Here is a 13,504-nt window from a genome sequence, read left to right as displayed (position 1 = left end):
AATGACCTCACTTCCCCAGGCAGCGAGGAGCCAAAGGATCTTCCCTGGCCACTGGAAACCGAAGGTTTGTCTTTCCTCAAAAAGTCATGTTTAGACTCCGGTTCTGCAGTAATAAATTTCTCCCATTGGGTGACAACTTCTAGTATATTCATAGTGCAAATCCTCTCTGCTTCCTGTAGCTCTGGGGCTCAACTCTTAAACTTTTTAATTCACTGTCTTGGGTTAACAACAAAAGACTTAAAAATCAGAAGACAAGAGTTTGAGTATATGCTTGGCTATTTACTAGCTGTGTGGTCTTGGAGAGGTCGTAAGTTGTTTTGAATCTGGTTTCTCCTCAGTAACATATCTAACTTTTGGGACTTCTCTGAGTCAAACAAAGCAATGAATGTCAGGGGTCTTTTCAGACTCCAAAGAACTCTACCAGAGTTTGCTATGATTGTTCTCACTACCTGCAAAATTCCAGGGAACCTGATGTTACGCAAATGGCAGTGTTTGGCTCACTCTGAAGCAGCTGCTCTAGTTGTGTTTACCACACTTGGGCGAACAGTTTACCCCAGGGGAATAGCTTACTCATTACAGGACTGTGATTGCTACAAATAGCACAGGGCGCCTCCTACCTAGTGTAGAACATGGTCTACGCCTCCCCAGGAGCCAGCCGGACGCCAGATGCCACACTATGTGTGCAGTAGAGAGTAGCCGGGCCTGCTGTCTCATGAAAACGTAATGACAGTTATCTAATGTGACCAAGGCTTGGGTGAACAAGCCCGATTCAATGACATGGTGTTCTGAATCCCACTACAGACATTCTTGGACAACAGATTCCATTTTTCACTTGATTGCCCATATGAGTTTTCCTACATTTGGCTGAGCCTTCAATTTGCTCTTTGTTTTAAGCAGTACAGTACAGTGGGGTGAGCGTGTGCTTTAGACAACCACAGACTTGTGTTCAAATCCCAGTTCTGTCTCTTCGAGACTGAATGGCCTCTGGTGAGTTACTATAACTCACTTTGCTTGCTTTTCTCACTTGGAAAGTAAGAATAACATATACTTTGTAGGGTTGTCATGAGGAGTGAGAAAGATAATGTATGTAAAGCATGTAGTCTAGTACCAACTGAGCTGTACATAAATGTCGACTGTCAAATAAATAGCTGGTGAATCCAGGGTAGGGGCCACTCAAGGTTTGTTGTTAAGGAAGTTACAGTGATTTCCAAGCTTCACTGTGCCTACAAAGCATCCAGCAGCCTTGCTGAAATGCCAGGGCAGAGTGGGGCTTGAGAGTCTGCATTTCTAACAATCTCCCAGGTGATGCTGCTGCTACTACTCAGACCCATATTTTGAGTAGTGACGCTTTTTACCTTATCTCGCTCACCTAACCCAGGAAGTCCATAGGGCCAAACCACCTGTTCTCTACTGCTCTTGCTTCACTCAGAAGTTGTCAAGCACCATTTAACCGATGAATGCCTGTATGACTGCAGAAGAATCCATTGTGAAAGAACGATTCCTCATCCTAGGAGATTCTATTTCTGTGGGTGAGGAGATGGGGGCTTGGAAACTGTTGTGTTTTAAAAAGGCATCCTAGATGATCCGAATGGAAATCAGCCATGTGACAACTACTTCCAGGTGTTGGCCAGCATGTCGAGATCCATGAGTTAGTATAATTGAAGCTGAACAGGATTCGCATAGAGCTCTGAGTGTTACTACATCATGGGCGCCATGGAGGCTCCCTGACGAAGGACAAACAGGAGTCAGTCAAGTGTCTTCGGGCACTCGATTCACCTCATGCCCAGTATTAGAAACCCCACTCCGTTTACCGCTATTATCGATAAAGTATTCCTATGTCTGCACACTTGTGGGATTCTGGTCCCATGGCCACTGATGGGGAAACCAGATGCTCCTGGCTGTCACTTTGCAAAGCAGCAACGTTCCGTGTTTAAGTGCTTAGACTTGGAGTCGGAGAGACTAGGCCTTGAGTCCTGGCTCTACGGCTGCAAAGTTGTGTGACTTTGGGTGAGTCACTTAATCACATAAGCAACAGTTTTCTTATCCATAAGGTGCAGGTAACATTACCTTGTATCAGTCTTATGGTGGGGATTTTCAAGCCCGTCAGTATCATTGTCAATCTTTCCTCCATCAGTTGATGGCAGCTTGTTCCTTCCACCTTCTCAGGCCAGAATCCTTACAATTATCCGTGACGCTTCTCTTTCTGTTACACCCTACAGACAATGCATCCGCAAATTATGTTTGCTTCACTTTCAAAATAAATACAGAATCCCACCACGTCTCACCAACTCCTCTACCGTTGTCCTGGTTCACGCCACCTGCGGCGTTCGTGACTCTGTAGTGATATCCACTATTTTTGTCATAGCTTCTTAACTGCTTCCTCAGGTTCTACTCTTGCCCGCCATAGTTTATCTTGATACATCGAAATGCAAATCATTCATGTTGCTCCTCTGCTCAAATCCTCTAGTAGCTGTCCATTTTCTCAGAATAAAAAGCAAAGTCCTCACACGGGTCTTTTACAAGGTCCGGTATGATCAGACTCCCTGCTCCCTGTCTGGCCCCATTTTTATTACTTTCCTCTGTACTGTACTCTGGCCCCTTCATTTTTGACAAACATCTCAAGCAAGCTCTGGCTTTTGTTTCTTTGCCCTGGAATGCCCTCTGCCTGAGGTGCTCTTCTCTGTGATATTTGCATGAACAACTGCTCCTGCTTCAGATCTTTGCTCAAAGGTCGCAGTAATGCCTGTCCCAGACCACTCCATTTAAAGTCTCCTCTGCCCCATCCCTATACTCAGAACCTCCTTTACTCAATTCTTCTTTTGTTTTTTTTCCAAATCATCTTCTAACACACCACATAATTTACTGTTTAAATTATATTTGCTGTTCATTGTCTGTCTTTCCCACGGGAACGTCAGCTCTGTGAGTGTAGGAAATCGATTTCTTTCACGTACCTGGCACGGACCAGCATCTACTACATAGTGGATGTACAATACATATTCTTTTAAAAAATTATTTTATTGTTGTTCAATTACAGTTGTCTGCATTTTCTCCCCACCACTCCCCCCGACCCCAGCCAAACCCACCTCCCTCCCTTGCTTCCACCCACCCCCTTGGTTTTGTCCATGTGTCCTTTATAGTAGTTCTTGAAAACCCTTCTTCCCATTGACCCCTTCCCCCTTCCCTGTGGTTATTGTTAGATTGTTCTTAAAGTAAATGAATGGTGCATGTAGTGTCCTGATCACAGTGCCTGGCATGTGGATAGCACTGAGTAAATAGCAGCTTTTACTATTTGTGAAACACCTGAAGAGATCTTCCTGTCTTGGGTGTCCCTGCCTAGAACTCTGTGGAGGACGTGTTTACCTTTCAGAAAATCAATGCTTCATCACAGTCCTGGAAGGTGAGTGGGGCTCAGGTTTTTACCCTCATTGGTCAGGGATGAGCCGCTGGGCACCCAGTGGGGAATTGATTTATGTAACTAGTGTGTTACAGAACCAGGGCTGAAATAGATTCTAAGCCTCTCAGTTCTAAATCCAGTGTTCTTCTGTGCTGCCTTGCAAGCTGGAAAAAACGAGAGATGATGACTTCCAAGTTCTTAGCTTTCTCGAGCCTGAATTACATGTTAATCAAACACCCAAGGTGTTAAGGTGCACGAGTACCAAGATAATGTCAATAGTCTAACATGAGCCTCATTTATCTACATTACCTTGAAACAAAGATCTGTAAGTTTGGGTGACATTGAATTAAATGACAAAGATCAATTACAAGAACTTTCACACGGTGGATAAAATAATCACTGATTCCCCAGAGAGATTGCAAATGTCTCGTCTTTTTCTGCTACTTGGCTAAAATAAAGTCAGTTTTGAATACTGTTAAGCTCTACTTGAAATAAGTTATATTATAATAAATGTAGTGGAAATTAAAAAATGAAGACCAAAAACATCTATAATCCTGTCACCCTTGCAAATCAATAGTTGTCATTTTCATGTTCTCTTCTGCTCTTTCGCTTACATGCATGTTATTTTTGCATGGCATAGCAATATTTTTCTTTTTTAATTTAATATATGCTACACTTTTTAGCTTTAACCATCAAGTATTTAGAAATATTATATTTAGCAGTCATATAAAGTATCACAGCTCATTAAACAATTTCCTATTTCTGGAAATGTAGGTTACTTTCAATGTTTTACTGTTTAGGTGGCATTGCGATGAATGTCTTTGCACATGTAGATTTTGTTCCCCTGCCCCCATCCTAACATCAGTTCCCAAGGGGGTTTCTACTAGATTAAAAAACATCCTTCATAATTCATTAAATATGCTTCCTTTCTTTGATCCTGTTTATGGGTTGGGATGGTTTCATCAAGTGGTTAACATACATTGTATAGTCAGGAAATTAGAAAACAACAGATCATTATTCCCAGCTTGTTAATTTTCCCGTCAAGGTACCAGCTCTAACTGGGCCTCATCCTGAAGATGATACTGTTGGAATTGTTCTCTTCCTGGGAAATTTACTCAGTAAATAAAGAGGTTTCTCTACTTGGAGGACTCTCTGGTCACCCTTTAAGTACCTGAGCTCTGGTTTAGGTTCCCTCAAGGCAGGCGCTGGTGGGAAGGGGGCTGGACGTGGAGTCGGAAAAGTTGGATTTTAATTTTAGTATGCCATTTATAAAAATACTTTGTAAAGTTCTTTACATAGCAAGGGATTAGTATCTCTTTATCTAAGGAAAGAAAAGAAATTTAGTTGTTCAAATGAATTTTTAAGCTCCCAAAGAAGGTTTTGAGGGTTTAGATCTTAGCTTTGGCTTTGAGACCTGACCCATTAGAAAGGTGTGTCCTGCACTGCCTGTGAGACCGTGCTTTCTAATGGGTCGACTGTATGCAGTAGAAAGATCTGGATTTAAGTCCAGGGAAATTTGACAACCTCTCTAAAATGAGGATAATAACAGGGCAAAGGAGATAATTAAACGAGACAATGTACGTCAAATTTCTATCAGAATACTTGACATTCTGGCACCTGTAGTGTTAGTTCTCTCTCCCAACTGCCACACCCCATGAGAGGTTAACAGGTATTTTCACAGATATTTTTCATAAGCATTAAGGGAATAAGACTTTACTTTAGCATCAGTGTATTTTATTTTAGTATCCATATAATATTTAGGAATATTGTAAAGTAATGTGTTCTTATTTCAAGGACATCTTGAATTATTTCTAGAGGTAGGCTGGCCCAGTAGGCTATATAGTCAGCAAGTGATAGCCAACACTTAAGCTATTTATTTCATTATATTTGCTATGCACCGCATCATTCCTGTTGGTCCAGATAGAATGGATTTATTTTCAAGTCAAGATGAATACTTATGTGCAAAACTCAGAGTTTGGGTGCAGAATTGCAAGCATTGGTAGCTTAAGAGCATAAATATTGCTGTAAATTGTCCATGAGATGGAAGGTAATAACTTCTCTCATCCACTGCAATTCTGTCTAAAAAAGTCTTTGTTTTTCTATTGAAAAATACAACAATCCTTTCCATTTCTATACCACTTTACATTTTATATAATATGTTCATATGACTTACTTCAACCAGATGTTACTACCCAAACTTGAGGCATTCAAATTCAAAAGGCATTTATTACTAACCACTCGCTACGTGCTGGCTTTGGTTACTAAGCACTTAAACACTTGTATATATCATATTTTTCAGACTATAAGATGCACTTTTTCCCCACAAATTTGGGAGGAGAATGGGGGTGCATCTTATAGTCTGAATGTAGCTTAACCTGGCTCACCACAGGATTTCTGCTTTAAAAGATGTTATTAAATTTTACCACCTTTTTTGCTTCAGAATTTTTTTTTCCTATTTTCCTCCTCTAAACCCTAGGTGTGTCTTATGGTCTGAAAAATACGGTAGCTTTCTTATGTGATCTTCACTTTCAAAACTTAATAAAGGACAGGTGATTGGAACAAAGAGTAACCAGGACTCAAGGTTTTAGACTCCCAGTCAAGTGCTTTTCTTTTTTCTTTTTTTCAACAATCTTGTTCCTCAAGAAAGACACCAGCTTCAGTCAGAACCCTAGGGCTCTAATCTCATTGAGTGGCTCGTGGTGGGACCTTGGGGGAGTCACCTTCCCCTTTCTGGGCCTCAGGAAATTCACTTGTAAAATGAGGAGCACAGACACAATGATCTCTGCAGTCTCTCCCTGCACTGGCAGTTCACTTGCCTATGGAACACACTACTCTGGGAGTATTCTGAGGATGTACTTTCATTAGACAGATGTCCAGATTTGGAAAGAAGTTTATGAGATGAGCTTCAGGTTTGCAGTGATCTGGTCACTTGACTCTATTGGCCTTACTTATCCCAGCAGTCTTGGCTTTCAGTGCCCCAGAAGGGCAAACCAGAAGTTTGATCTGATTCTGCCTCTCTGCTTAACACGGAAAACTTTTTCCTCATTCTAAAGAAAAACACGAAGAAGAAAAAATAGAAAAAAGAATTTGGATATGTTTTTATAATATACTCAAGATGCGTAGGTCATTAATGTTGGAAGGAACCTTGGCAAGGATTTGTTTCAAGTCAATAATTTAATCAGGAGACTGAAACCCAGAGCAACGGAATGCAGGAAGGCCTAGGCTTTCAGTTAGGTCGAGGCAGTCAGGACTAGGACTCGGGGCTCCTGGACCCTAGCCAGTGCTTTTACTACCAATGGCTGGGAACTTGGAGCAGTGCTTAGTTTCAGATTCCTGCTAGTCCTGAAGTACATAAAGATGTGTGTTGAGTGATGTGGGTTGAGTGATGCAATCTTAGATTGCTTTAATGGAAGCAGCAGAAATATACTGTGCTCTGTTGGTGGGAATGCCGATTGGTGCAACTACTATGGAAAACAGTATGGAGGGTCTTCAAAAAATTAAAAGTGGAACTGCCTTATGACTCAGTGATTCCACTTTTGGGTATATATTTGACAAAATGCAAAACACTAACTTGAAAGAACACATGTACCTCTATGTTCATTACAGCATTATTTACAATAGCCAAGACATGGAAGCAACCCAAGTGTCCATCAATAGATGAGTGGATAAAAAAGCAGTGGCACATATACACAATGGAATATGACTTGGACATAAAATAGAATAAAATCTTACCACTTGTTACAGTGTGGATAGACCCAAAAGTGTAATAAGTCAGTCAGAGAAAGACAAATACCATATGACTTCGTTTATATGTGGGATCTAAAGAACAAAATAAGTGAACAAACAAAATTGAATCAGACTCAGTGACACAGAGAACGGACTGATGGTTGCAAGAGGGGAAAGGGTTGGGGGACTGGGTGAAAAAGGTAAAGGGAGTACAACGGATGACCTGGTAGATGAAACAGTCATGGGGATGTGAGACAGGGAATGGACACAGGGAATGCCACGTGAGTACTGGAACTACTGGGAGGAACATTCCATAAAGTGTCTAATTGCTTAACCACTAGGCTGTATACCTGAAACTAATACAAAATAATACTGAAGAGAAATAGAAACTAACACAAAATAATAATACTGAAGATAAATTGTAATTGAAAAATAAAATGTCAAGTTCTTTACAAAAAAGAAATACAGTGTGCAGCACTGATAAGAACTGGGGCTCGGGAGTCACACAGACTGGGGTTGCCAGGTTGTGAACTTGGGAAAGCCGTGGTTCAAGTGTCATGGTGTGACTGAAGCAGAGGGGTGAGGAGAAAAGTGGTGGCAGGTGAGACTGAAGGGGCAAACAGCAGCTACACCATGGAGGGGTTTTTGTTCATGAATGTTGTCTCTGGATAATTATCTTTCTATATCTGCACCTTTTTTCCCCCCATATGGGGAAGAGAAACAGAAGGGGATCCAGAATAGAAAACCAGATCTGTGCTTTCCATTGTGTGACCTTGGGCAAGCCAATCTCTGTAAGTCTAATTACTCCGCCTTCATGGGGCCCACTGTGCACTCATTGACTCAAATCCTCTAGGGTTCTTCTCTTTTCCAGCTATAGCTGTTGTCAACAGTTCTGCTGAAGCTTCTACCAGCTCTACTGCCGACAGCACCTCAGTAAAAGTGTGTGCTGCTTTCTGTCCCAGCATGCATGCAAGAGCCTGCCCAACACTCACTCATGTACAGTCTGGATGTAGGAGAGAGTTGGTGCCCCATGGAATTTCTCAACCAATGAGAAAGGAAAGGATGGCCTATTTAGAAAGAGGCATGTGGGGATGAGCACCACAATTGAAGATGATTGGATAGTATCTTCTTGTACTGAGTTTCCTTCTATCCTCCACCCAACACTCCTGCTGTCAGGTATTATTTCTCAAACTGCCTGCACACAAGCCCTTGTCTCAGGTGCTACTTTCTGGTGGAAGCCAGGCTAAGACATTGTCTAAGTGGGGGGGTCATACTATATATAATACCTTCTCGTGAGTTGTTAAATGAGGTGTGTGTGCACATGATATAATAAATAATAAATTATATATAAATGCATGTATAACACATAGCGTGGTCCTTAGTACAGAGTAAGTGTCAAGAATATTACATATTATGATACGGCTGCAGCTTTTGTTCATGGGCTTACATCAATTCTGATGTCTATACCACACATTGTATTGTGAAATTATAGGCTGAATTTTAATATAGTAATGTGATTTTTGTTTCTTCAGGCCATTTTATTTTATTTTTTAATTTACTTATTCATTTTGAAGAGTTAACAGTAAATTTTATTGGGCACAGACCAAGAGGGCATGAGTCTTGAGGACCTCTGTGTAGCTTACCAGTTTTCTTCTCTACGTTTTTTTTTGGCTTGTATCCATAACCTCACGAGCTGTTTGTTCTTCTTGTAATGGAGCTTGGCCTTCTCCTTCCTATTTTCCAGAGTGGCCGTGACTGCCAGGTACTTCCAGCCAACCTCATAACTGGCTGCTCTAGGTAGGCAAACTTCCACGTAGGCTTCAGTGCCCAACCTTGAGGGCAGCAGGAACCACACTCGCTTCTTCTCATCACATGGTAGTGGGATTCCATCAGACATGGGGAGGCAGCCCAAGGTGGCCTGGCCTTGTTTGGTTTTGTGGGGAAGCTCCCTTGTATGGTCCACCAGAAGATGCAGCGAGGGGCTGGGAAGTGTCAAGACCATGGGACGGGTTGGTGTTCATCTGCTTGCAGAGGAAAGCCAGGTACTTAAACCTGTTTCTGTAGAAACTGCCCATGAGCACCAGGACCTGCCCCTCTGCCATCTTCCACAGCTGCCTGGGAAAGCAGTTTCTTCCAGGCCATTTTAGTATAGGAGTAAACATTTAATAAAATAGATTTCTTTGGATCTACTCATTTTATTTTTTTCCGGTTTGTTTTCCATGTTTCCAGGGGCAGACTTTCATTACTTTCCACTACAAAAGAGAGTCTGGCATGTTTTTTTGCCCTTCACTGGATATCTGAAGACAAAAGTTTTGTGCCCATTGTGCAGATGTGAATATTGAAGCTAGGTACTTTCTCAACTTGTTGAAATTCATGCAGCTAATGTGTGGTAGAATTGGAAATTGAACTGGGTCTGCTTGCAGAACCCAAGTTCGAAGCCTTTTTATAATCACTGTGCTGTGTTAGCTTAATTGGTGTTTCACTCCATTTATCATGGTTCAGTAATAGTCACTCCTATATATCTAGGGTATGTAGATTATTTTAATTCCCTTTATTTCAGAGACAGACACACCTTCACCAGATTGAATCCCTTAAGACAAAGGAACCCAGGAAAGAAATCTCATCAGAAAGAGAGAGGAAGTTTTCATGGAGTTGGTATGAGTCAGAAACTTTAATGAAACAGGTTGAATTGTTTACCAAGTTAAGACCCTCTCAGATGTCAGGAGAGAGATGTGTAGATGCCAACTCATAAAGTACACCTCTAGTGTGATAGTGGAAGTACAAGAAGCAGCAGTCCCTCCATGCTAAGAGATAAGGGAGGAGGCCAGAGATAAGTTGGAAGAATCACTGGTTACCAAAGGGAACAGCAATTGTGTTTTGCTAAATCAAATATTTATGAGACTGGGAATTGATTACCAAAGGTTTAACAATTCAAGCAAAAGATAATTTTCTAAAATGCCCAAGGTGTTGGAGTAATTCCGATAACTGTTTCTTGTATAAAAATAATTAGTCATTAGAATTTGAAATGCATGCAAATTGTGATGGGGAATAGGAGATATTTTCCATTGTGAAGGCATCATGGTGTAGCGTGTTGGAAGGACTAAAATATATCCTGTTGTTATAGGCATCATTTCATCCCTTGTCAATGTAGGACATTTTGTTTTGATTTTAAAAAAAAATTTTACTAACAATTATTGAGTGAATACCATATGTCAGACACTTTTCTGTTGGCTTAAAAAATTTTAATAATTATGAACACAATTAAAGCATATATTATTATTTCACTTAATGGAAGAGAAAACACATTCAAAGAAGTTAAATGGTGCCCAAGGACACAGAGCTTGTAAGGTAAATGTTTGGCTTGGTACTCAGGGCTGTGTGTACACTGAAAATCCAGTCTTCCCTCCATACCTCTCTGCCATTCAGGCATTTCTACACTACACTTTCTGGCCATAAACCCATAAAACGGGTTTATGAAGACTTGAATTGAGGCCTGTAGTCTTGGTGGAGAAACCCCCCCCCAAGAAATCGATACATTATTTTGAGTGAGGATGAAATAAGGAAGGTCGAGATCATTTATCAAGTATGCCCACTGATTCATTGCTGTAAAAATCCCAATCATTATCGTTGGTGAGAAATGAACAAAAGTCTGTTAGAGCTGAAGGAACTTGGCATTCATGTGATTCGGCCTTCTCACTTTGCAGATGAGAACCCTGGAATTCATAAGGGGGAGGCAATTTGTCCAAGACTGTTACGTAATGACTCAGCGTCAGACCTCGTTTGCCAGAGTCCCAGCTCTCTGCAGAAAATCTTGGATTTGTTCTGAGAAAGGGCCCATTTTCCTTCCACATGACAGCTCTTTAAATATTTGTTGACAGTGCTCCTGTGCCCCCACATCTCTTCCCCTTCAGGCTAAGTAGTTTTTCATTGGTCAAACATTTCCGTCATGGCAGCGTTTCCAGATTCTTCATCATGTTCAATCTTTTCCAAAAGTGCATCATATTGTCAATTTCCCTCCCAACCTTTGGTATCCAGAAATGAATACATCACCTTAAGTTATATCAGTAAAAGATTTAATTAAGGAGAGTGGATATAATATCTTGCAACTTGCACAATTAAGATTGAAGTTACAGTTGTTGGTTTTGGGATTATGGAGTTATAAATAGGGCAAAATGAGTTGAATTGGAATAACTGCTCTTCACTCTTCAACAAAAAAATGTTGGATAAAAATAATACAAGAAAAATTTTGCACATAGAGCTGAAGAATAAACCAAGAACAGGAAATACCCAGGTGTGAAAACAAAAAGAAAGCTCGGTCAGAGCAGCAAAGCTGAAAAAGCTTTTATGATTACTATAATGTCATATAGAATTTATTATTATTATTATTGGATACTTCATTTTTTATTGTATTTTTTCCATCACCATTTATCCCTCCTATACTCTCTTCCACCTCCAGCCACCTCCTTCCCCCTCCACAATCGCTACACTTTTAATGCCTGGAGACTGGGTACTAGGATACTCTGACATTGACATCAGGAGCATTTTTAAGGTCTCAGATTTCAAGCTCATGGTATATAGATGAACTACCTGTCTGAAGGATAGAGCCATGAAGATCTATCCATTCCTGGAATACGGAATGGATAAACTTAGCCTGACTCTTTTGGGAGCCAAAAAAGAAATTTCTAATCCACCTGAGGCTGTGTCTGGCAAACAAATCACCAGTGAGGAGTAACCCCAGATCTGCAACACACAGGAATGTGGGATGTGAGTCAACATAGTACTGATGCAGTGTGAATACCAGACCCTAAGGAAACATCCAACTAGTCTAGAACCACAGTGAAGACCACACTGATTAACAGAGGCAGATACAACACATTCTTTAGGGACACTTCTAACACATCAAGACTCCCAAAGTGCTGTTGAAGATAAGCACGCAGTCAAATATAAAAAATCACACAATGGAATACATTTCCATGAGAGAAATTTGCAGCTGAAACAAATATCAGCAGTTGATCTAAATATCACCTCAAGAGATACAAATAATAGAACAATCTACAAGAGACATTAAACTTTAAAGAGAGATTTAAAGTGATCAAAGAGATAGAAGATCAAAGAGGAGTAGAAACTGAAGCACAACAAGATAATCTGAAAAAATCACAGGTAGATTTGGAACAGAACAAAAGTGTAACCAAAGTGAAAAAAGATGGTTCATAAAGCGCTTAATTGACAGATGCAGAGAGAACAATGATTTTGAAGATAGATCTGAGAAAATATAGAGATAGAAAATATAAGAAATTGAGACCCAGAAGCCACAGATCCCATCATAGAAGTAGCAGATGGAGAAAATAGGATAGAGTAAATATTGGCAGAAATAGTGACAGAAGATTTTCAGAATTAAATTACATGAATCTATAAGCTAAAAGACCACACAGGTCCTGATCTGGATAAATTAATTCTATAATAACAAATACTTAATAAGTACCTATTATACATCGAATACTCTTGTAGATACTGAACCAACTATTAGATAAAAACTTTTTACCTCACAGAGCTTACATTCTAGTTAAGGGTGGGGAGAAATGGACAATAAAGACCGCAGGCAAGAAGAGTAAAGCAGGGTAATGGGAGAACTGTACTTAACTTATGGTCATCTGGCACCTGCACAGCCACTCAGCCCATGTGACTTGTGCTGTGCTTTGAGGTAGAGATCTGGTCTTGCTCATCTCTGCACGGCAGGAGGCATGATGCATCATAGTTCTTGATGTACTGGATATTCAATAATAATTATATGAATTTAATGGAATTAATTCTCTACCATCTTACCTTACCATCGTTTTGCTTTGGTTAGTCTCTATCTTATTGATTTCCAAGGCTGTACTCAACCATCTTGAAAAGAGGTAACCAAAAACTTGATTCTTTGTCTGCCCACAGCCATACCTTTGGAAATGTTATCTTCATTTTGTGCCTGTCTACTCATTGTATCCTTGCTGCTACTACCTCAGGTTAGTTCTCATGGTCTCTTTCTTAAACTATTGCAACTGCCCCTTAATTGGCCTTCTTTCCTCTAGTCTCCCTGCAATTCATTATCCACACTGTCAGGATGATTTTTCTAAAATATGTTTGAGTGTGTCATTTTCCTGATTCAAGTCTATCAGTGACCCCTGTAGCTTTCTTAAACCTCATAAAATGCTCTATGATCTGGGTCTTCCTGCCTTCCCAGCTTCTCTTCTCTCTCTGCCTATATTCCTATCCCATGTGCTATTTATACCAAATGACTTATAGTCCCTTGATTGGTCTTACGTTTTTAACACATTTCTGTCTATTTATCCTGCTATATTTGTATGACAAGACTTTTCTTAATTCCCATTCCTGATTGCCAGATAA

General features: G+C 40.4%; 1 pseudogene; it reads right to left on the bottom strand.

Annotated features, from left to right (window-relative positions):
- Positions 1–8,709: 8,709 nt before the first annotated feature.
- Positions 8,710–9,222, bottom strand: LOC112315888 (large ribosomal subunit protein uL13 pseudogene; annotated as a pseudogene).
- Positions 9,223–13,504: the final 4,282 nt, after the last annotated feature.

Source organism: Desmodus rotundus, chromosome 5 (genome assembly GCF_022682495.2).
Source record: "Desmodus rotundus isolate HL8 chromosome 5, HLdesRot8A.1, whole genome shotgun sequence".
In the NCBI taxonomy this organism is placed as follows: domain Eukaryota; kingdom Metazoa; phylum Chordata; class Mammalia; order Chiroptera; family Phyllostomidae; genus Desmodus; species Desmodus rotundus.
Note: the sequence above shows the minus strand (reverse complement) of the source record. Positions and strands in the feature narration are given on the sequence as shown.